Source organism: Taudactylus pleione, unplaced genomic scaffold (assembly GCF_031769625.1).
Source record: "Taudactylus pleione unplaced genomic scaffold, aTauple2 ptg000507l, whole genome shotgun sequence".
NCBI classification, from domain to species: domain Eukaryota; kingdom Metazoa; phylum Chordata; class Amphibia; order Anura; family Myobatrachidae; genus Taudactylus; species Taudactylus pleione.
In genome coordinates this window covers 798,830-822,763 of record NW_028284909.1, presented here as the reverse complement: position 1 = coordinate 822,763, position 23,934 = coordinate 798,830, and the positions used below count along the sequence as shown (strand labels likewise).

Sequence of the window (23,934 nt, the reverse complement as noted above, 5' to 3'; positions counted from 1 at the left end):
GACACTACTACTGGGGGCACTGCATAGGGGGAACTACTACTGGGGGCACTGCATAGGGGGAACTACTAGGGGCACTACATAGGGGGGACTACTACTGGGGACAATGCATAGGGGGAACTACTACTGGGGGCACTGCATAGGGGGAACTACTACTGGGGGCACTGCATAGGGGGAACTACTACTGGGGACAATGCTTAGGGAGAACTACTACTGGGGGCAGTACATAGGGGACACTACTACTGGGGGTAATGCACAGGGGGGATTACTACTGGGGGCACTGCATAGGGGGAACTACTACTGGAGGCAATGCATAGGGGGAACTGCTACTGGGGACAATGCATAGGGGGAACTACTACTGGGGGCAATGGTAGGGGGGATTACTACTGGTGGCACTGCATAGGGGGAACTACTACTGGGGGCAATGCACAGGGGACACTACTACTGGGGGCACTGCTTTGGGGGAACTACTACTATGGGCACTGCATAGGGGGAACTACTAGGGGCACTACATAGGGGGGACTACTACTGGGGACAATGCATAGGGGGAACTACTACTGGGGGCACTGCATAGGGAGAACTACTACTGGGGGCAGTACATAGGGGGAACTACTACTGGGGGGCAATGCATAGGGGGAACTGCTACTGGGGACAATGCATAGGGGGGACTACTACTGGGGGCACTGCACAGGGGGGATTACTACTGGGGGCACTGCATAGGGGGAACTACTACTGGGGGCAATGCATAAGGGGGATTACTACTGGGGGCACTGCATAGGGGGAACTACTACTGGGGGCAATGCCTCGGGGGGATTACAACTGGGGCACTGTATGGGAGGACTACTACTGGGGGCGCGCTGCATAGGAGGGACTACTACTGGGAACAATGCATAGGGGGTACTACTACTGGAGGCACTGCATAGGGGGGACTACTACTGGAGGCAATGCATAGGGGGGACTACTACTGGGGGCAATGCGTAGGGGGTACCACTTCTGGGGGCACTGTATATGGGGCACTACTGGGGGCACTGCATAAGGGGACCACTACTAGGGGCACTGCATAGGGGGGCCCAAAGCATATTCTTGCACCAGGGCCCACCACTCTCTAGTTCTGCCACTGCTGTAAAGGATTAGTCCATCCAAAGCTGAAGCAATCTGTAGGATCCCCAGTTCTCTTGGACACACTTAGCGCTATTCTATTCACTCCTTCACGCTTCTGTCCAGACTCCAGCTAAGTACAGGATACCCTTCAAACTTGCTCTGATTGGCCACAGGTTGTTCTAACCCAGCCCAATTCATCTAATTTGTGTTACCCACAGTGGGGGTGATTCAATTCAGCGCAATGTGAAGGAGTTCCCGGAGCGATTCAATTGTCCCCATCGCGCCCTACACTTAGTCGAGAGATGCCAGTCACCACGGGTGTTTAGTCGCGGTAACCGGCATTCTCTGACTTCAATGCCAGTTGTGATGATGGTAGCGCCGCGCTAAGCAGGACAACAGCATCGAGGCTGGCACTTAAGTCGGATTTCTGCTCACATCTCAGGAGGATGCGAGCAGAAATCCTCTAGTCAGATTTATCAGTGCGATCAATTGAATAGCTCCGGGAACTCCTTCCTGGCGCTATTCACATTGCGCTGAATTAAATCACCCCCAATGACTGTAAAGTGCTCTAACCTTAGACTTATCATGCTGCGTTTTTATTCTGCGATGGCCTCCCCCACCTCCAAGCAGGCAGCTGCTACAGACCCACCATGCCTAAGCCTCCATTCATGTCTCTGGTAAAAAACACATCCCAGCCTATAGAGTGATCTCCATTGGCACCAAGAACAGGGCACAGATCAAAAGGGAAAATAACCTTCCAAATATCCCATCATGCTCTGCAAAAACTTTGAAGAAATGGAGGGCAGACATGTAATCATCAATATATACTGTAGCTTGAATTGTACTATGGGCACGTACAGGACCTACCTGTGTATATGTCTCAGTCTGGAAAACACATAGGACCTGATTCAGACCTCGTACGCGACCGACATTATGCAATTGCCCATGTGTATGCATCGCAGTGCGCGTGTGCGAACTAGTTTGAGCGATCGGGAAGCACTCACTCGCTCAGCAAAGACAGCCCAGTGGAATGAGGGACAGGAGAGGTTGTTTGTGGGTGGCAACAGGGGCAGGGCAGTAGTAACGGGGGGAGTGGAGTTGCGAACGCAGGCGTGCCTAAGTGTTTCAACGCCGTTTCAGAGGCGTGCATAATTAACAGGCAGCGTCATAGTACACGTTACCTGGTTGATTTTTACACAGAACTGCTCGCAGTGCTTGCGGTAGGGTACAGTCAACCACAAGCGCTGTGGTCTGATCCGGTGGTTCCCGATGTACCGATGGCTGTATTTACTTCCTGGAGATGACGTATGCTAGTGGGCGTCTAAAGACAGGCTGATGGGCGTCTATAAACACACAGTGATCGCTCGCCAAGACATAGTGGGCGTGCTTATGCCTTGCCGCGCGATCGCCTGCCTTGACGTCACTTAACTGAATTTGCATACGCTGGGTGCGAGTGGCCGCATCTAGCGAACGGGTCTGAATCAGGCCCATAGTTTGTGTATATTACAAATTGTTTATTACGTTATCAGGTTTGTGCCTTTTATTTATCCTTCATCTGCATAGTGAATGAATAAGCACAGGCTCACAAGCCAATGGGTATAAAGGATGGTCTCACAGCACACTCACCTTGTCAGTGGGATCGATGTGGAGGGATGAGAGGTAGGCGCTGTATAGGTGGGACCCTTCCAACTTATACAGATGTTCAGGATCTCTTGTGTGGTGGGACATCCCCCATCTGTGATCACATCAATTAAGACATCATTTTCAACACAAAAAAAACAAAACAAGTTAGATGCATAAACCTAGAACCTGCATTACAAAGGACTAGCCAAACTCCTTCTTCTGCAGGTCTTTCGCCTTATTATAATCCTTTATTTATATAGCTCCACAAGGGGTCCACAGCTCCTTACAGAGTACATAACCAGAAATAGTATGAACAAAACAAGGAAAAAGTGACGTACAGAACGTTGCAGGACATAAACAAGGTTTATAAACATTGCTGCAGCAGCCATACTGTAATACCAAACTATGCAGCAGGGCAGCAGAACCATTGTCGGCAGAGGGCACTGGTGTAGCTTTAGTGGGTGCAGGTTATGCGGTGCACACGGGACCCTGGGTCCAAGAGGGCCGACCCCGCACACCCTGCACCCATTTCTTCAATACTTACCTCTCTGGAGACCGGTGACAGCGGCAGCAGCGCTGCACAAATCACGGGGAAAATGGCTGCTGCGCAGTAGATTCTGGCACAGCGCTAGAGTCTACTAGTGCTCAGAGGGCCTGATTCAGACCCGTTCGCTATCTGCGTACGCTCGCTGGATGCGTATGCAAATTTGTCAAAGTAACGCCACGGGAAGCGATCGCTCGCCAAGGCATAAGCACGCCCACCATATCTTAGTGTATGCATACGCCCAATCGCACAGGCAGAGCCGCCCACCAGCAACACGCCATCTCCAGGAAGTGTATTAAAACATTGGTACATCGAGCACCATTGGATGTGAACGCAGTGCTGGAGGTAGCTTTACCCTACCGCAAGCATTGCGAGGGAATCAGTGTAAAAAAATGACAAGTGACGTGTACTATGACGCTGCCTGTTAATTATGCACGCCTCTAAAATGGCGTTGAAACACCCAGGCACGCCTGCGTTCGCATCTCCAACCCCCCGTTATTAGTGTCCTGCTCCTGTAACCACCCACAAACGGACTCTCCTGTCACTCATTACCCTGGGCTGCCTTTGCTGGGCGAGCGAATGGGTTGCGATCGCAGTGTGTAGTTCGCGCACGCGCAGAATGAAGCGTGCGCATACACAGAACATTGGGCCGCTTGCGAATGCACAGCACGAGAGAGCGGCTCTGAATCAGGCCCAGAGTCTACTGTGCTGCTGTGCAGGGTAGAGAGGAGGGGGGCCCTGGACGAAGACTGCGCACTTCTTAATGGCAGAGGGTAAGAGATGATGGTATAAGTGAGGAAAGGAAAAGCACATGAAGGAGAAGGGCCCTGTTCATGAGAGCTTACAGTCTAAAAGGGAGGAGCAGACAGGCAGGGGTGACATAGGGGAGACACAGTGAGCAAAGAGCATGGAGCAGTGGCTTAGGATGAGAGCTGGAAGGCCTTGATAAAGAAGTGGGTCTTGAGAGCCAGTTTGAAGTGTTGTAGAGAGGTGGAGAGTCTGACAGGGAAAAGTAGAGAGTTCCATTGGTAGGAAGCAAATGGCGACTCCAGTGGGTAGCAACCTATCCATCTTCCCAGTGCCATTTTAAGGTGCCCAAACACATAGCAATATGTTACCCGTTCTGGCTGATTCTGACTGGAACGACAGATCGTGTAAAATATGGCCAAAATCGTGAGGAAATCATGAGTCCCTAGTCACGATCACGATGCCATGCGCGTCCCCGCTGTTCGCACATTGCATCGCAGACTGCACGGCAGACCTGACAATCTAGGAGGCGATGCACTGTGACAGTCTGACTGCAGGAGAGATCGTATGAAGATTGGACACCAAATCATGTGCAGATCGTGTGCTGAGCTGCCGGGGAGAGTTTCAAGGGAAATCGTACACAAATCATACACATCGGCTGATCGTGTGCAGATCGCCATGTGTGTGGCCACCTTAAGCCCTTCGACAAACAAAGGGCCTGATTCAGAGCCGCTCGTAAGCGGCCGCTCGTTCGTTCGGAACGATGTTTGCACATCTGCGCATGCGTACGGTTTTTAATACGCATGCCCGAACCAGTCATTGCGGCCGAAAATCGTTTGTTTGCTATATAGCGAATGCCTGCTATTTTGAGTGACAGAATGAGGCGTATGTGGGTGGTAACAGGGGAAGGTGCTTGAAAACGGGGAGTGGAGATCAGAACGCAGGCGTGCTTAAAGGTCAAAACGGGCGTTTTATGGGTGTGCATAATTAATACAGCAGCGTCATTGACCACGTCACTTGGTTGTTCTATAGTCAGAACTGCTCGCAATATAGTGGTAGGAAAAACCAACCACAAGCATAGCGAGCAGTTCATACGCTGTTCGATGTACTCGATTAATCTAATAAATAGCGGACATGACGTATGATGCAAGCAGCCAGGGGGCGTATTTTTCAAATAAACGTACGTATGTTTTGTTCGCTTGTTCAGACATGGAGGCGGCAACAGACCGCAAGGAGCGAACGGTTCATTTGAATTTCCCTTTTTCTGAAGGAGCGAGCGCAAATAGCGATCATCTCTGAATCAGGCCCAAAGTCCCATGTTTTCCTTACATGAAAGTCATAGTTTTCTTAAATTTAACAATAATTTTAAAAAACTTGTGTAAAATGTATATAATATACTGTATATTATACCACCCCTCACCCTGCCATAATCCCTTTTCTCCTCTGTTCCCATCCCATCCTCCTGATTTCTAAAAACCTCCAATATTTGCACCAAAATATAATTGTGCAGTTGGACTACAGTGTATAAGGGGTGAGTCTTTACTGAGACTGTATCTGACTTCTTTGGAGAGAAGTTGGAGTCTGCTGACTATTCTTAAGCTGTAAATATCCTCCGAGGTGAATGTTCTCGGGCCGGATCTGTTCTCTGATTGGCCCAAACTCCACTTTGTTTGTTTATAACAATTAATTTGAATGTCTCATGTGATGCATTCATAAATATAACTCACTGTTAAGTTCTGCTGAATAGTGATGTCCTAGACACTTATAATGACAGTGCGCATTTGGTATGAAAAGCCGGCTGCCACATGACCGGTGGTTCGATTCCCGGCTGCGGCAGCCCGACAAAACAGCAGAGCCCGGCAGCGGAAGACCGACAGCGCTGGAAATCCTAATCGTCAGTAAGGTAAGTATAAACTATACTAACCAACCCCCCTAACCCTAACCCTCCTTAGGGGTGTCTAACCCTAACCTCCCCCCAAGTGCCTAACCCTAACCTCCCCCCTCTAAGTGCCTAACCCTAACCCCCCCTTCCCCGCTGCCTAAACCTGTCCCCTGGGGGGTGCCTAACCCTAAGTCCCCCCTGGGGGTGCCTAACCCTAACCCTCCCTTCCTCTAGCCTAACCCTCCTGGGAGGCTGCTAAACCCTAATTCCCCCCCCGGGTGCCCTAAACCTAACCCTCCCCCCCGCGGCTGTCCGCTCGCGGCGCCCGTCATCCCTTCAAGCGGGATGCCGGGTGCCTGTCTCCCGGCGTCGGGAAAATGACAGGCGTCTAGATTTTAGACGCTTGTTATTTAACCCTAGGCGGGTCTAGAGGATTCGGGAAGTCGGCGGTCGGGATTGCGGCCGCCGGCTTCCTAAACGTATCCCGACAGTGCTTATAATGAGACAAATTGAGTAAGATGAAGATTTAATCAACCAAAATTCCATCTGTGTACTTTAGTCTTATGGGTCTCATTCAGAGCCGCTCGTAAGCGGCCGCTCGTTCGTTCCGAGCGATGTTCGCACATCTGCGCATGCGTATGGGTTGTAATGCGCATGCGCCAACCAGTCAGTGCGGCCAGAAATCGTTTGTTCGCTATATAGCGAAAGCCTGCTATTTTGAGTGACAGGATGAGGCGTTTGTGGGTGGTAACAGGGGAAGGTGCTTGAAAACGGGGAGTGGAGATCAGAACGCAGGCGTGCTTAAAGGTCAAAACGGGCGTTTTAAGGGTGTGCATAATTAAGAAAGCAGCGTCATCGACCACGTCACTTGCTTGTCTTTTAGCCAGAACTCGCAATATTGCGGTAGGAAAAACCAACCACAAGAATAGCGAGCAGTTCATACGCTGTTCGATGTACTCGATTAATCTAATAAATAGCGGACATGACGTATGATGCGAGCGGCCAGGGGGCGTCTTGTACAAAAAAACGACCGCATGTTTTGTTCGCTCGTTCAGACATGGAGGCGTCAACAGACCGCAAAGAGCGAACGGTTAATTTAAATAGCCACCCCCTTTTTCTGAACGAGCGAGCGCAAATAGCGTCCGGCTCTGAATCAGACCCTAAGTGTCCTATTTATATTACCTTGAGATTGTGTATGTGCCCTATGCAGAATGGTTGCACAGTGGGTAACATTGCCGGCTCACAGTACTGGAGTTATGGGTTAAAATCCAACCTATCTGTGTGTAGGTTGTACGTTCTTCCCATGTTTGCATACCCCTGGCAATTCTGATGGTGAGTATATCCACTGTCAGGGCCTGATTCAGACCCGTTCGCTAGGATACGTTCGTACGCAGCCGCCAGCTGCCAAAGTATGCAAATCCCACGATCGCTAGCAAGACATTAGCACGCCCACTATGTCTTGCCGTGCGATCGCGGTATGTATTTAGACGCCCACCAGCCTGACACAAGACACCCACTTTCCCTTAGTAACACACATCATCTCCAGGAAGTGTACTAAACAATCGGTAACATCAAGTAACATCGGACCCATACCCTACCGCAAGCACTGCGAGTGCTGCAGTGTGTAATTCAGCCATGTGACATGTATGCTGATGCTGCGTCTTAATTATGCACGCCCCTGAAACTGCATTCAGATGCACAGACACGCCTGCGCTCGCACCACCACACCCCCGTTACCATCGACCACCCCCTGTCACCACCCACAAGCGGCACGACCTGCCACTCATTCTAGCGGAGCGTCTGTGTACAGGGTGCCAACGCTTCCTGTTCGCATGGACTAGTTCGCGCACTGCGCAGATTGCAAACATCGGCAGGCTATGTGCGAACACAGCTTAGCGAATGGGTCTGAATCAGGCCCTCAGATCCAAGCAGCAATTATCGCATCTGCAGGGCATGCTGAAATATTTCTCATGCCCGACAGAGCGATAGTTGCTGCTTGGTCTCAGCCATACACTGTTCATCTATTGGCCTGATCAGCAGATAATCAGATGATCGGGCTGATATTTGCACAATTATGTAAGACCAGGCTGCTACACTCCCAAAATGAAGACATGGAGGCAATTTCCCTGCTCCCATTACTCAAACAAGGGAGTACATGTAATTAATGTCACAAACATAACTCTCCTACCGTCTCCAGATCTGTTTGTGTCCATGCGATCCATCGTAGTGTAGCGATAATTCCAAGGGCTGAAAGTCTTCTTCTACGTGTGGATGTAAGACTGAAGGAAAACATTGTTCAAATATGTGTCCAACACTGCTCTGAAACATGAAGGAGATAGGAAAACACAGACTATTACATTGCAACAAATAACATTACAGGGTTTCCCTCTGTGGGCCCTAACCTGCTTTCTGTATATTGGAACTTAGTAGATTCATTTACATTTATATAGGAGGACTGTAACCTAGTGAAGCAACATTTAATAGATTGTAATAAGTAATCTCTTTGCTCCTAATTTGGATTTAGCACCTCAAACAAGCTGGATGGATGTATCCAATGATTACAATCTATTCTCCATTGACAGCATTTAGTGGCAATTTTTTTCACATTGTTGAGCAACAGGCAAACACTCATGACCCACAGCACTTCCTACTTTTTATAATGCTAAACAGTATACACAACACGAGCTACAAGGAAACGAGTGGGTAGAAGACTGTTCTCTGGTCATATGACCGGAATGACAATGCTTTTTATGGTACAGTGGGCCTGATTCAGAGCCAGACGCTATTTGTGGACAGTCGTTCTGAAAAAGGGGCCGGATATTTAAATTAAGCGCTCGCTCTTTGCGGTCTGTTGACTCCTCTATGTCTGAACGAGCAAACGAAACATGCGCTCGCTATTTTGTAAAGACGCCCCCTGGCCGCTCGCATCATACGTCATCTCCGCTATTTATTAGATTAATCGAGTACATCGAAAGGCGTATGAACTGCTCGCTATTCTTGTGGTAGCATTTTCCTACCACAATCATGCGAGCAGTTCAGGCTAAAAGACAACCAAGTGACATGGTCGATGACGCTGCTTTGTTAATTATGCACACCCTTAAAACACCCGTTTTGACCGTTTGGCACGCCTGCGTTCGGATCTCCACTCCCCGTTTTCAAGCACCTTCCCCTGTTACCACCCACAAACGCCTCATCCTGTCACTCAAATTAGCAGGCACTCGCTATTTTGCGAGCACACGATTTCTGACTGCACTGACTGGTTCGCGCATGCGCATTACAACCCATACGCATGCGCAGATGTGCGAACATCGCTCGGAGCGAACAAGCGGCCGCTTACGAGCGGCTCTGAATCAGACCCAGTATCTTATACCCCTTTTACACTGCTGCAAAAACCCGGGTTATTGACGGGTCTACTCGGGTCGGAGCTCAGTGTAACAGGGTCCCTGAAAAATAACCCGGGTCAAGTGACCCGGGAATCCAACCCAGGTAGCTACCAGGGTTGGACCCAGGATGGACCCGGGTAATGGTGCAGTGTAAACGGCGCGACCCGGGTTATACGACCTGGGTCACACCTAAAATGAGCTGATTGGTGGTTGTGGAGCAGTCACCTCCCACTTTTTATGACCTCACAGGTTTTGCAGGGCAGACCTGAGTTCAGTGTGAACAGAGCTGACCCGGGAGTAACCCAGATCAAAGATGCAGTGTAAATGGGGTCTGACCTGGGTTGGAACCATGTCCAAAAACCCAGGCCGGACCCAGGTTTTTTGGTGGAAAAGAGGTATAAGTAATCCCTATACACTGAAAATGGCTCTCTGGTCAGGTCTGTGTGTGCACACAAATGCTTTTCAGTAGAACCACCCATATATATCGTAGTGTTATCTGAGAGAATTACTTTGCTGGAAGTTTGTAGAGTTCCCACTATTTGCACTATAATTTTTACAGAGCCTACTATTTTATGTAATGATATATGTTTCCACCAGGCCCGGATTGGCGGTCCCGTGACTTTAGCCTTTGCCAGTTTTGCTGGTCTGTTGATAAAATTACCTCTTCAGCCCTAGTTAGCCACACAGCCCCACTTTCAAAGAAATAATGTGCACTGTGTACCTGGCCGCCATCGCTGTGCCTGGTTAGCGGTGGCGTCAGTTTACCAGTCGCCTTTTGAACGAAAAAGAACTCTGTCACATCATTAGGCTGAAGAGTTTTTTTTTTTTTTAAACTTTATGCTAAAATGTATTCCTGTGTGCTTTATCTGCCAGGTCTGATGTTTTAGTCACAGTATAACCCTTAGCTCCCTAAAGCTATAGGAAACTGGAGATGAAGAATCAGTGATGTCACCAACTTGTGATGTACCAGGAATATGATGCATAAATACATGTCCAGGCTTATTCTTGGAGAACATTAATTATTTTGAAACCAAGATCAGTATATGAATGGACATGGCAGGATACTTCACTTTTTATGCCCCCTGAATTCAGCTGAGCTGTTCTTTACACCGGCACTTTGAGGGGTTTCAGTACAGCACTTATGGTAAGCGGCCCTTGCCATAAGTGCTGTGTAGTGACCTTGTATTAGAAAGAGCCGACGCCTACAGGTGTTCCTATGTTCACCCTCTGATGTCCTTCAAACCTACTCAGAAGAGGTTTTTTTTGGTTGACATCACCAGTAACAAATACTGCTCATGTCTGCTCCCCCCCTTATACTGACCTACCTACCATTCCCCCTTTTCTTTTTTATATCCCCTAGTTGTTGAGACCCCTTTTTGTTTTAAGAGCGGTGAGACCCTTTTGAAGTAAATAATGGTAACCTAAATCCAATAGTCTTATACCAAGCCTAACAATAACCTAAAGCCAAGGTGATTTTCAGGTGCACTGTGAAATCTCATGTGATTGATTGCAGAACAGTATGATTGGTTGATTTGATACTATTCCTTGTATTGACGTCACTTCACTTGGGAACCTTCCTGCCCTGAATCGTGTAACACTGCACGCCATCAGCAATTCAATTAGAGTAAATGGACACAATAAATCATTTGAAGTTCATTCAATGAGATTATATTGTTACACAGTGGTCAAAATGATCTGGATACAGCTAAAAGTTACCCCTCGCATTTTGCAAATGATATAGAGGCCCATTATTATAATATATTTATGGGTACACTAGCTTTTTGAGGCAGATCCGAATGAGTGTGGTTAACAACTGACCTCACAGAAAATATAGTAAATAAAACATCTGACTTCTGTCTCCATTTAATTCAAATAACCTTACTCATAGGACCTGATTCTGAATCGCACGCAGTGCAAATGGTCAATGTTTGTCAACTGTACATGCGTCTAAGTAGCCAAAAGTTGCACAGCGCATGCGTCTCACATTGAGTACGCACAGAGGGCCTGATTCAGACCTGTTCGCTAGGCTGCGTTCGCACGGAACCTGACGATGTTTGCAATGTGCGCATGCATATAAGGTCGCATTGCGCGTACTAGTCCATGCGATCGGGAAGCGGTCACTCGCTGCGCATAGCCACCTCGCTAGAATGAGTGACAGGACGAGCCGTTTATGGGGGTTGGTCGATGAAAACGGATGTGCGGTGGTGCAAACAAAGGAGTGTCTGAGCGTCTTAACGCCGTTTCAGAGGCGTGCATAATTAAGATGCAGCGTCATAATACACGTCACATGGCTGAATTACACACTGAGGCACTTGCAGTGCTTGCGGAAGGGTATGGTCAGCCATGAGTGCTGCGTATGGGTCCGATGTTACCGATTGTTGCATACACGTCCTGGAGATGATGTGGGAAAGTGGGCGCCTTATGACAAGCTGGAGGGCATCTAAATACACACCGCGATTGCACGTGAAGACATAGTGGGTGTGCTAATGCTTTGCCGTGCGATTGCAGGATTTGCATACTTTGGCTGCGTGCAAACGCATCTAGCGAATGGGTCTGAATCGGGCCCAGAGTACCCCGGTCTCAGAAATATGTACCGTCTTATGAGAGTGTCGTGGGCATGCTGCATAACTGGTTGCGAAACTCAGGGCCTGATTTATGTTCAGACGGTAATGCACAGTCACAAGGAAGCAGACACCTCCTGACAGCAATAGCTGCCCCGGATCACCATGGCGACCATTGGTCACAATGGCGGCAGCAGCAGCGTCCAGTCTGAGAAAGCTTCAGTCTGCAGCTAGCATGGGGCAGGTGCAAGTTTCGATAATGAGTATGATGGTAGCATCTTAAGATGCAAAAAGTGGGTGTTTCAGTCCTTGCACAGTCAGACGCACACCTGTGCACCAGCGGACAGGCTTTTACTAACACTAGCATAAAGTCGCAGGCGCAACTACAGAAAAAGACGCTAAAGCGGTCAAAGCAGCGTGAACTGTGAATGAGCCCCATAGACACAACCTGGAGAGGACACGTTGCCCCAGTACTATTGCTGGAAAATTCCTTAGAGGTCGCTCTGCTTGTTTAACACCTCATTGTGTTCAGATTTTATTTTTCAAATATTGACAGTATTTACATATTATACACATTTACCTATGGGCTCAGTTAAAGTTAAAAGGATTCACAAGAAATAAAGTATATGAAGTTACAATGACCTAAAAGGCATAGTTGTGTACGTAATAAAAATCTTCCTTATTGCTGCTACAAAAAATAAATAAATATATAAATATACAGTATATATATATATATATATATATATATATATACACAGTATATATATATATAAATATATATATATATATATATATATATATATATATAAAACAAGCAAAAAGGATGGCGGCACTCCACGACTGGTAGTAATGTCAAAAACTTTTATCTACGTCCCAATGTTTCGGGCCGATGCCCTTCGTCTGGGATACCAGAGGAAGGGCATTGGCCCGAAACGATGGAACGTAGCTTAAAGTTTTTGACATTACTACCAGTCGTGGAGTGCCGCCATCCTTTTTGCTTGTTGTACGGGACCTGGTGGTCCATGGAGGGCACCCACGCCATTATTTATATTACCTGAGTGAGTGCCGGGATTACAACTGTTATATATATATATATATATATATATATATTATACATATATATATATTCACAGGCAAAAACGTCACCCTAAAATGGTCTCTGTGAGGCAAGAAACTCATAGGAGTATATTTACTAGTGTGGGATGATGCCCATAGCAACCAATCAGATTCTAGCTATTATCTTCTAGAAGGGGCTAGATAAATGATGAGTAGAATTTGATTGGTTGCTATGGGCAACATCTCCACTTCTAAAAACTCTCACTTTAGTAAATATACCCCATAAAGTTAAACAGCTGGTCAGGGATCATTATAAACATTTACTCTTGTGGCATATATCTTTCAGGCTCACTTTGTCTATAGAATTCTCCCTCGTACACAACTTTGTGCTATCTTCACGCCACCAGCGGCCACCATGTTGCATTACGTGGGTTTCCTGTCCATCTGTCTCCTTGTCTTCTTCATCTCTGAACGCAACCCAGCTCTCTGTGAGGGAGAAAGTAATAATTTAGAGCATTTAATATTTCACATATTCTCTTACTTTTACAAAAAGTAATATAGTACTTAGGGGTGTAATTATGAAACTATATTTGTGGTAAAACCTCAGTAAGAAAATAAAAATAAATTTTCGGAGGATTGCCGCATTGTCAACGTATAGGGGCCATTTATCATGGTTGCAGAAGCAGTCCCCATAGCTATCTACAGTATGTGGACTGCGATAACTGGCAATTTACCAAGCTCTGAAGAGCTTCTTTACTCTGCCAGGATGGGCTCTTGTTGGAGTCCATGTCCAAGCAAGAAACATTTGGTAAATGACATGCTAAAGTCATTTTTATAACAATTGTTAAGTATTGGGGGAAATTTTTTTAATTTTAATATATAATACTAGGGATGTAGTTTGGAGGCCGACGGTCTAAATCCCGACCGCCGGCTTCCAGACGTTCTAATCCCGGCGTGGTACTAATGACAGGCGTCTAAATCTAGACGCCTGTCATTAACCAGACACCGGAAGACCGACGCCCAGCATCCCGATCGAAGTGATGCCGGGCACCGAGCGCGGACAGGCGCGGGGGGGAGGGTTAGGTTTAGGGCTCCCGGGGGGGGAGTTAGGATTAGGCACCCCCCAAGGAGGTTAGGGTTAGGCTACGGGAAGGGAGGGTTAGGGTTAGGCACCCCTGGGGGGAGGTTAGGGTTTGGCACCCCCCCGGGGGACTTAGGTTTAGGCGGCAGGGAAGGGAGGTTAGGTTTAGGCACTTAGAGGGGGGATTAGGGTTAGGCACTTGGGGGGGAGGTTACGGTTATGCACTTGGGGGGGAGGTTAGGGCTAGGCACCCCTAAGGGAGGGTTAGGGTCAGGGGGTGATTAGGTTAGCGATACTTACCTTATGGACTATCTGGATTTTCGCCGTTGCCGGGCTGCCGTTGTTGGGATTTGAACCGCCGGCGGTAATACCTACTACACCCATATTACTAACAGCCCCTTAATCTGTATTTGGGGAGAGAAAATTTATCTTCTAATTTGCCAAGTTTGTAGTGGCACTGGTGCTGTTAGTGCCTACGGAGCACGTTTTTACTATTGCATCTTACTAGAAGGATCTGTTATCAAAATAGTTGCTCCTAGCTCCAAATGTGCACTGTTATAAAGGTTCCACACAGCAGGAAATGGATCCATTAATGTGCCTGATATAGAGGGGGACGCAGAGTCATTCCTAACTACGATATCAGACGTAACGGGCTTGCAAAAATATGCTAAAGACTCAGCTGCTTTGTGTACAGAGATGCACGCCGCCGGGGTCTCAGATCCAGTCGCAGCATCGAACTTCCGAGCAACAACATGGTGTCTCAGAATGTCTGTCTCAATTAAGATGTCAGGGTCAGTCCAACTTCAAACGAATTCACAGTGGTTGACTAGGAAAATGCTGGCGAGACCTCCGCGTTTTTGTAGCCCCCCGTTACCACCCCCAAAAGGTCACTACCTGTCACCTGTCACTCACTTTGCGAATAAATCTTCACTGCATTTGTCGTCACTAATCAATCAACGCGCCTACGCAGTGTGGCTGTGACACTGGCGCAGCGGCAAAATATTGCTGCACTGCATCCGACATCGACATTGCGTCCTTCTCTGAATCAGGCCCAATGAGAGATGCAGACTGACATAATCTGCCAGAAAAGAAATGCTTTCCCCCACTCATGCAGAGACAATTCATATATGGTATTAGACATTACTAAGATAAACACAAGTGTTTCCTCTGTTAGCGTGGATCTGTGATGTAGTAGAGTGTCCTCATTAACACTTACCTGGCAATGCCCTTAGGTCAGATGCCCAGCTGGAGCTGTGTCTCTCTTTCTGCCATTCCTGAATGCATGAGTCATAGTAGGTAAATAGAGGTTCCCGCACATGCAGGTGTGATTAAAGATGAAACACAGGTGAGGCAGGGGAAATGGGACACAGACACAAGTGATGAACACAGTGGTGTCGCGGAGAGTTCTAGTGGTTGCTCTCCAAATGTGTGCAGGAAAACTCCATGCAAATATACTGCAAATGCTCAGGCACATACATCTCAACATGTGCTGTACAGCACTAACATGTATGTAAGGAGTAACAAGAGTGCAGACTTTCACCCCAGGGGTAGGGATGACCATCGACCATTGATGGTTAACTATAGATGTTTTGCCATTGGTGGTGGATATCCGATGGTTGCCTGCCATCGATGGCTGAGGGTTGTTTTTTTCCCCTACTCAGTGCAGGTGGGAAGGAGCTCAGCCCAGCCCCCGGTGCACAGCTAAACCCAGGCCCCTTCCCTGATTGACCCGCTGCCTGCCATTCCCCACAGCAAGTATGTCCAACGATGGGTAAAAAACCATCAATTGTTATCCATCGATGGTTTCATGATATCATTTTTAACCCAGCGATGGCCATCCCTACACAAGTGAAGGGATAACGTAAAGTAAGCATAATAATGCAGCTCAACAGTGTTTGTTGTAAATGTGAAACCTATCTCTACACAAAATAATAATAATAATGTAATTATTTACAGTATATACAGAATACTGTGTTGACATATGTTAGTAAATCGAAAGTCGCATGATCCACATAAGATGTAATAATTACATACAAAACACAAATAAAATATATCTTTTGTGTTCCATTTAAAAATCCAATGGGAATATACTTTCCTGCCGTAGTCCAAATGGAAATGTCACTTAAGTAAAGCGACTTCATATAGTATAGCGGCAATGCATAAAGGGTTATCCTCAATACGCAGACAGAAGAGGCCAGAGGGTGTTGCAGATGGACATCATCATAATTGAGTCTCATTGTTCTTGCCCTCCAGTACCCATGAGAAGACGCCTCCCGACATTGGTTGTTCAGGTCTACATGAGTCGGAATTAATTAAAGCCACCCTTACTGTGCTTATGCCAGCCAAGGCTTTCCTTACCCCACTCTGCTTCTCCAGACATAAGGGGCCTCACACAGAGCCGCATGCAACGCCGATGTTCAAGGAGAGATTTTATTATTTATTTTATTCTTTGCTACTTAGTGTGCGCAAAAATACCTAAAAGCACCTATGGCGCACGGTATGACAGATCTCTTAGAAAAGCGCTGGGAGGTGGCTACACAGAGGCATGGACATGGTCCGTCTTATTGGCCTACCTATTATGGGAGGGTCGCGGTCATGTCAGTGAAGTGTTTGGGTACTCAGATGCTGAATCGCTCACATAGGGGGCCATAGGCGGTATTACAGCACCTACGGATGCTGAAAGTTGGGTCTCAGCACAGTCATACGCACGGATGTACACCAGGGAAGGACTTTGTAGCTGTATTCGCATAAAGTCGCAGACGGGCAACCGCCAAAAAAAAAATGAAACCGCAACTGCATTTGCGTCCACCTCTGGATCAGGCCCGAGGAGGTGTAAGCGTACGATGAGCCAAAGAGTACATAGGAACATATACTTATGGACTTTTGGTGCACATGCACTGTATGTAAATGTGTATTCTACAAATATTTACCCAGAGGTATGTCCAACTCTAAATGATCCCCACTGGGCACCAGGTCATCGTCTTGAACAAAGTAATGTATTCACAGTTTCACATAAACCACCTATTCACATCTGTAGTATAACTATAATTTATTATCCTACTCATCAATAAATGTCATGGCCAAGGTTATGGGCCTACCCATCATATCCAGGTAACCTCTTTTGGGTAGGTCCCTAACATACTAGGGTTCAAATCCAGAGCGCAGGACCCCCAAAAAACTGGCCCAGCCAAGCTGTCCCAGGGCACCGTCAAAGTAAGAAAAGTGCAGTGTAAAGAGATAGTTTGGAGCAGCCGCAGCTGCATATAAAGAATGAAAATAAAAAAGTGAAGTACATATATATTAAACACACGGTGAAGGGTTAAAATGTGTTATAAAGGAAAATGTGTTATAATGCGGTGCCCTGAGACAGATCAGCCAACACAATCCAGGGGGACCCACGCCCCAAAAATGAACCAAAGTTGCACTACAGTATATAACTTGTAGGACTTACCTAGAATTGTGCCTAATACAGTGTGCATATACATTACCATACTCCATGCTTTTAAACCAATAAGGAAGGGTGTTAGTCCAGAATGAGGGCGTCTCCTTTCCCTCAGAAGTGCAATAAAGCCCATTATATATATAGTCAGGTTGTGCAGTCCAGAAATCTTTCCCAAATACTCCATTTAATGTGCTTTATTGCACTTCTGAGGGAAAGGAGACGCCCTCATTCTGGACTAGCACCCTTCCTTATTGGTTTAAAAGCATGGAGTATGGTAATGTATATGCACACTGTATTAGGCACAATTCTAGGTAAGTCCTACACGTTATATACTGTAGTGCAACTTTGGTTCATTTTTGGGGCGTGGGTCCCCCTGGATTGTGTTGGCTGATCTGTCTCAGGGCACTGCATTATAACACATTTTCCTTTATAACACATTTTAACCCTTCACCGTGTGTTTAATATATATGTACTTCACTTTTTTATTTTCATTCTTTATATGCAGCTGCGGCTGCTCCTAACTATCTCTTTACACTGCACTTTTCTTACTATGGTGGTGCCCTGGGGCAGCTTGGCTGGGCCAGTTTTTTGGGGGTCCTCCGCTCTGGATTTGAACCCTAGTATGTTAGGGACCTACCCGAAAGGTTACCTGGATATGGTGGGTAGGCCCATAACCTTGGCCATGATTATGCTAAAAACCTCTATTGACTGCAAAATTTTATTGCATTTATATATATTGTTAATAATGTGGAGTTGTGCACCTGAGATTTGTCTGTTTCTGTGCCTGCAATTAGGACCTCATTCAGAGTCGGTCGAAGCGGCCGCACGGTCGTACGGGAAAAGGGGCCGGATATGTAAATGACTCCCTCGCAAGTTGCGTCCCTAAGTTCGGATCGTTAGCTGGCCGACCAAGGGGAGGAAGCGCCGGGACTACAAAAAAATACGCCCCCTTCTCGTACGCATTACACGTCATCTCCGGGCATATAAGGATTAATCAAGACCATCGAGAACCATCGGAACTGGTCGTAGAGCTTAAGGTTGACCATACCCTCTCTTAAGCTCTACGATCATGTCAGTGTAAAAACCTCCCATGTCACATGTGCCATGACGCTACTTTGTTAATTATGCACTCCCATAAACCGTATGCACTCCCATAAAACGCCGTTCGCATAATTAGGCACGCCTGCGTCCGGATCTCCACTCCCCCGTTTTCAAGCACCTTCCCCTGTTACCACCCATAAACGCCTCAATCTGTCACTCAAACTACCGACCTGGCTGTGCTCAAGGAGAGAGAAATTTCTGATCGTAGCGGCTAGTTTGCGCACGCGCATTGCGAACTTTACGCATGCGCAGTATAGCGAACATCGGTGGCGTACGACCGTGTGGCCACTTCGACCGACTCTGAATGAGGTCCTTAGTCTCATCAGGTAGCACCTCCCATTATATATATAGTCAGGTTGTGCAGTCCAGAAATCTTTCCCAAATATCATCAATAAATGTATCATGTCATCACGCGTTCCCTTGGTTGTAATAGGTTATGAGCTTGGTTTTGCCTTTAAAATGATTGCCGCTTTAAAAATACAGAAAGACTCACAGGAGTTCCCTTCAGCAGCTACAGCTTGCTACCTATTACATAAACCCCCGGTTCTCTTAATGTGTAAGCCCTCAAAGGGAGGGCCATCCTTCCTCATATTCCAGTCTGCAAATGTGTCCGAGCCACGCGTTCCTGGTTGGTAACAGGGAGTGGCTAGCTAGACAGGGGCGTGTCATGGCCAGCGACTGCGCCTTTTTTTTCACAGTTGCCCTGGTACAGACGGACATGTTCCGAAGGACATTCTGAGCAACCATAGCGCTGCACTAATGTCTGATTGTGCGACCGATGGTGCGACTTATCACACAAAGCAGCAGATTTGAGTTGCAGCCCATCGGCTTCGCCAGTAGCATAAAGATGCAGCCGTGCTGCGTAAAATGATGCAGCCATGGTTGGATTACCATCCACAGGCCCTGTATCTTTTGCTGAGATTTGGGATACTTGCATATTCTTATCTCCATTTTAGTACTTAGCCCCAACCTATTGAACCTCATGGATCTTGGAACATTTCTGTCTCATTCAGCTCCTAATCATCCATCATGATAAAATCGACTCAGCTCAACCTCACTGAACTTGACTGACACATATTCCCCTTGGACTTCACTGCGCTTTTCTTAGAAAGGGCATCATCCCATTTCTATGTCACAAACTCTTACACCAGACCAGAATGAGCCTTGACCTAGCCCCACTAGTTCTCCTTGTCTCTCCCTTGTCCATTCATTCAGTGGGTGGGGTTAGAATTTATGGATTTCCATTGTTGGTTTGCCACCAATGGCCGATGGTTCTGCCATGGTGGAGAGCTGATGGTTCTCTGCCATCGATGGTACAGAAGCATCAATAGTTTTTGTCTTCGTCTGGTGCAGGGGAAGAGAGCATTGATCCTCTCCCCATCCCCCTTCATTTAATTCATTCTCAAGGTGACTCTCTTGGGGAGAACATCACATGGTAACTTATGTTGTACCCAGGCTGTTACTTTGGGTCCAGTAAGATGGGTTCTATTCAAAGTGAATCTTCTCCTTTCGATTCCCTGTGATCTCAGGGAGAACAACACACAGACACTAATAGAACTTTAAGAAGACTGTGTTTAGATAACTAGATGCTACTTTCCCATAATTCCACTGGCAGAACTGTAATGTCTATGGACTAAACCATGCTGATCCTGCTGATTGAGGCAACTTGGTATTTCCATCCTAGCTGACACATATTCAAATTAGCCTGCACTCAGGCTCTTTGCACCAACTTTCATTTACATGAGTTAAAGACATTTAGCACTAGCCTCATCTTGTAGTCAACTCATTTATTATCATAACAAGCAACTTATCTCTTGGAATCAGGATCTTCACAAGTTCCTATCTCTCTATCTAATCTATTGGATCTCACTGACCGCGGAGCATCACTCTTTTGCCCCTGCTCACACTGAACTCACCTCAACACAACCTAACACTACTGAACTGGAAACTTGGAAGTTATTAAAAAAAGATCTGATATAGGAGATGCCGCACAAACTCCACCCTGCGGTCATGCAAACAGCAAAGTATTATTTTACTTACTAGGTAGAGGATTAAAGTGTTTGTAGTGCATACAACATTCTGTACGAGCAAAGTGCATAGACGAACCCCAAAGATAAGACAAGTCTTGTGGGCTGTTCAATCGTTATTGGCCTTTAGAATGGTTGGGTGCTCTGGTAGTACAATGTTACCCTCTGATTCCCAGACATAAAATAACCCAGGGCCGTAACTAGGTGTGAGCGGCATGTGCCTTCTTCTCACTGGGTCGGCACCGTCGCTTGTGGCTTGCAGGGTGCCTGGAATGGCACCCTGCAGCCAGCAGCGAAACTGCAAAGTTTCCCGCAGCATCCAAGGAACGCTGCAGGCAAGGCACCCTGTGGTGGATGATCCAGGCAGTGCTCTTCTTCCCAGAGGTGGAGGGGCTCCCTAGATGTGATGCTACAGGTAAGAGGACACAGCAGGGAGGGTTCTTTTCAGATCCCTCTGCTGCATTGGGTGCTGTACGCCATCTCAGGGTGGCATACAGTATCACTGTCAAGTTCCAAAAAAATATTTTTTCGGAACTTAATGAATGACATAATTTCCAAATCCCCATACTTCTTCACTAGAGCATTTGGTTGATGTAAGTCCTATTTACATTTACAAAATTTCAGTATTTCCTTTTTTATCCGTTCCTATTTCATATATGTAAAAAACGATTCTTTAATTTTGAATTTGTCCAATTTCTGGTAAGAGTCTGCTTTGGCATGACAAATAAAGCACCAGGACAGGCACTTAATGTGGCTGGAGTTGAACTAAGTGGAGACTGTTTTGCCCATGGACAACTTTACCTGGCCATTTTGCGTGTCACGTCAAAACTAAGATGCCTATTCATCATTGGAGGCCGTATGGCCCTCGATGATTAACTAATGATCTCGCTGTGAGGGATACCTAGGTATCCAACGCGCAGCGTGGGAAAATTTGCACCGGAGCGGGCAAGAAGTAGCTGCGTTACTTACCTCCTCCCCGTCAGTGCGGCTACGCATGCGTGACCCAAGGTCATGCATGCGCAAAACCACCGGGGGCTGGGGGTAGTGAGAAGGTGCTGGAGTTATTTGCTCGGATCCCTCTTCGCATCCCCGGAACTCCTTCCCATAGCAAGGAGCGAGGATCCAAGAACAAGCGCCATCTGAAGATGGCGCTTGTTCTCGCAAGCAAACTCCGAAAACTTTCAGTTTTCGGAGTTTGCTGAATATCAGGTGGTCGATTTGGGACCTCTGATAATGAATGGCCCGGTAACTAACATATGTGGAAACTAGTGTTTCCGCATGGTTACAGGTAGGGGCGTATCTATAATGGGTGCAGGGTGTGCGGGGCACATGGGCCCCTGGGTCCAGGGGGGCCCTGCACCGCACACTCTGCACCCATAGTATTACTTACCTCTCCGGAGTCCCACGTCGGCGCAGAGGTCCGGCGCTGTAAAAACGACTGGAAAATGGCCACCGCGGCCATTTTTCCATCTTTTGCGCATGTGCAGTACAGGGAAAATGGCCACGCAGCATACTCTATAGACTCTGGGCGCACTCTAGTGCCCAGAGTCTATAACTCCAGCGCTGACCGCGCACAGCTTAGTGCGCTGTCGGCCGCCAGAACAGAGAGGAGGGGGTCCGTGTTGGAGACTGCACGCAGGCCCCCTCCTCTTTAGAAACTCCCCTGGTTACAGGGCCATTTATCGATGACGAATAGGCCCCTAAATCTCTTTGTGTTTACGTCAGGAAGAAAAACAACTAATGTCGTCTACAAGGCAACATTATAAGACCTCGGTTAAACAAGACTATCGCCGTAAATTCAAAATTGCTCCTGTTCGAAGCCGGGGCGGGTCTCTAGTTAATATTAAAGGAATTTTATATCTTTGAACGTGGCACCTGAAAATAAAAAAAGGGGTGGTATAATATTTATGGATGGGGTATACTTCATATCACACAGGTATCTTGGTTTCCTATTTCAAAACTTTTAACCCATTATATAAAAAAATAATAAGCATGCCATTACACAAATCACCCCATAGACCAGATTGTTTAATCAAGAGGCAGAATAGAAAGCGGTTCCCGAACTTCCTTCTACACCATATAATGGATCTAAAGGGAGAGGGAGGGCCCTTTCATCTAGTGTCATTTCCTGACGCCCGGCAGTTACACTCTCCACCGGTTTCTTACTGGCCGAATCACAGTGTATCACACAGCTGGGTATCATACTATAGAGCAGAGTATATTATTACATGTGTACAGTACCACAAGCAGCACAGCATGCAGTACAAGGAACATGCACTTTATTTACAGGTTACACCGATTTAGCCTGAACATTAGTACACTGTAGTATTATGGGGGATTAGAGGGACTGTTGTGCAGGGGTTAAGGCCCTTAATCTTAGTTTACCAGATACGGCATGTGATATTATGCTAGTCTGTTTAGTAAAGTGCCAGTTGTGAAACATATATAATATCTCCATCTACATACGTGTAATATGTAAAATAGACATACATGCAGATTAACTGAATGTGTGGAAACATTGTGAAATAAAATGCACGTCTGCTTACCTAACTATATGAAGTAGACATGGCTTTATTATCATACATGTATTTGCAGTCATTTATGTATATAACAGAGTAGCAATACCCGTCATTGGTGATAAAATGGCACAGATACTGGTCCTTACCTTCAGGCCGACATCCATATACAGCGTACCAGTCACTCGCCCTCTCTGCCTCATTCTGCTGTGTGCCCTGGAAATCACCCCAAAGCACCGGGGACCCCTCCTCGTTCCTATTCTCCTCCGTCTCCTGCACCCCTTCTCCTACCATGACTCCGTTTCCCAATGGGAAGCCCACTGTGGCATTGACAATACCCGCGTCCGCTCGGTGCTCAGCAGCTGCTGCCATGGGCTGGCCTGGGAAATGTGTTTGCTTTCTTGTGCGGGGTCTTGTGAGACCCCAGAAACGTCCTCATTCGCCCCGGCTTAGCTGATATTCTTAATCATGAGCAGCACAGCTCACACTGTATTCATCTTAATTCCCCTCCCTTCATTTTCTGTGCTCCCCCTGCCGCTCTCTGCCTCTCAGAGGAGAAAAGCTGTTTTCTCACATTATACAAAAGCAGCACTGCCACCTAGCAACCCAGCCAATTACCATCATAATCCCCCGAGCCATGAGATATACAGTATATACCGCTACATACACACAAACACATAGCCCTCAACTGTTCACAGTGTATTCATATAAGCATCAGCAAATAAATGCAACCATGTATTGCATAACCTTCGCAGTTTACTCTGCAACGAAATGCTTGTATTTAGACTTCTTTAATATATTATTGTATGATTCTTCGTGAATAGCATGCACAATGTTTAATTTATCCTCTACATCACCCTACGACTAAAAATA

The 23,934-nt window shown here is 46.9% G+C and overlaps 1 pseudogene across 1 annotated transcript in view; it reads right to left on the bottom strand.

Moving 5' to 3' along the window:
• Positions 1–23,599, bottom strand: part of LOC148501663 (uncharacterized) — a 41,271-nt pseudogene extending 17,672 nt beyond the window's left edge. Inside the window, exons 1-4 of the transcript XR_015870030.1 lie at positions 23,211–23,599; positions 13,247–13,380; positions 8,083–8,213; positions 2,725–2,833 (exon numbers count right to left, since the gene is read on the bottom strand). The product of XR_015870030.1 is annotated as an uncharacterized LOC148501663 (transcript). The remainder of the gene's footprint in view (positions 1–2,724; positions 2,834–8,082; positions 8,214–13,246; positions 13,381–23,210) is intronic.
• Positions 23,600–23,934: the final 335 nt, after the last annotated feature.